Below are 1,285 nucleotides of genomic sequence, written 5' to 3'. Positions count from 1 at the left end.
CTTCACTGCTAGAAATATTTAGCTTGTTTCTCTCCATGTGACAGGTATCTGTTTCTCACATATGAAATGTTCAAAATTAGTATATTTTTTTCATTCCCTTTGTGTGTTCTGTATGGATTTCTCCATGTTTCCTACAACTCTACAGTGCCCTTTACTGGATAATTAATGAAATTTCATCATGAAAATGAGAATGACTTTTCTCACAATTCAAGAGTAAAGCAGTTAAGAAGTGAAGTCTTCCCAGGGGACCCTTCAATGATAAAATCTAGTTTCTGCCCTTCTCCCAATGTGCCTCATCTCTACAACCTTCCAACATATGAGAATCTCTGTCCACTTAGAATGCATCTCACTGTGCCTGACCACCTAGTGAGGGCTCATGACATTGTGGCTCTTATTGGTATTCCCAAGGAGCTCTGGTGGCACAGTCCCTAAGGCATTTGACTACCAACCAGAAGGTTGGCAGTTCAAACCCACCAACTACTCCATAGAAGGAAGATGGAGCAATCTACTTCTGAAAAGATTTACTGCCTCAGAAACCCAATGGGGGTCACTATGAGTCAGAATCAACTCAAAAGCAGTGGGTTTAGGTTTTCTTATTGGTGGTTAAGAGAATCCTTTGGAGTCAAATAGCTCAGGGTTTGCAAATGCTGCTCCATCATTTACTAGCTATGTGATTGGGCAGGTTAGCCTTTATGACCTTTATTTTCCTCATCTGTGAAATAGGGATCCATTTTATATTTGTAAAATTCTTTAGCCCTGAAGATTCAATAAGACACCATGCATATAAAAAACACTTAGCCAAGATCCTGCCACTGAATAAATAACATCCCAGGGCCTTGCATAAGGGAAGCTCTCTCCATACAGGGTCAGAAGCCATTGGGCATAGTTCTGTATTCATATAGCATCTGTCTGCATCAGAGGGCAACTCTCCAGTGGAACACAGACCATCTTCTCCTTATTAACACAGGATTCATAACCAAGATGCTTTAATCTAGCCTTCATTTTCTCCACCTCATAGTACCCTTTTAAGGAAAAAACTACTTGGCAGTATCAAATAAGGCCAGCTGCCCTCAATTAAGATTTTAAACATTTAATTTAATTCTAGGTTGAAAAGAACTAAAAGTTTCTTAAGAGTGCTCTGGTATCTGGAAAGTTTTCGTTCTTTTTGTAAAGTGCACCATTTTGTTCTCTGAATGCCTTGTAGTTGGCTATTCTTGAGACATTGTATTTTTGGTGGATTAAATAATTTAAATCTAGACTCCATGCCAATGGTTTAAAATATATA

The sequence above is a fragment of the Orycteropus afer genome, unplaced genomic scaffold (assembly GCF_000298275.1).
Source record: "Orycteropus afer afer isolate SDZICR_OR568_19922 unplaced genomic scaffold, OryAfe1.0 scaffold00028, whole genome shotgun sequence".
NCBI classification, from domain to species: domain Eukaryota; kingdom Metazoa; phylum Chordata; class Mammalia; order Tubulidentata; family Orycteropodidae; genus Orycteropus; species Orycteropus afer.
The sequence above is the reverse complement of the archived record's forward strand: the minus strand, read 5'-3'. Positions refer to the sequence as shown.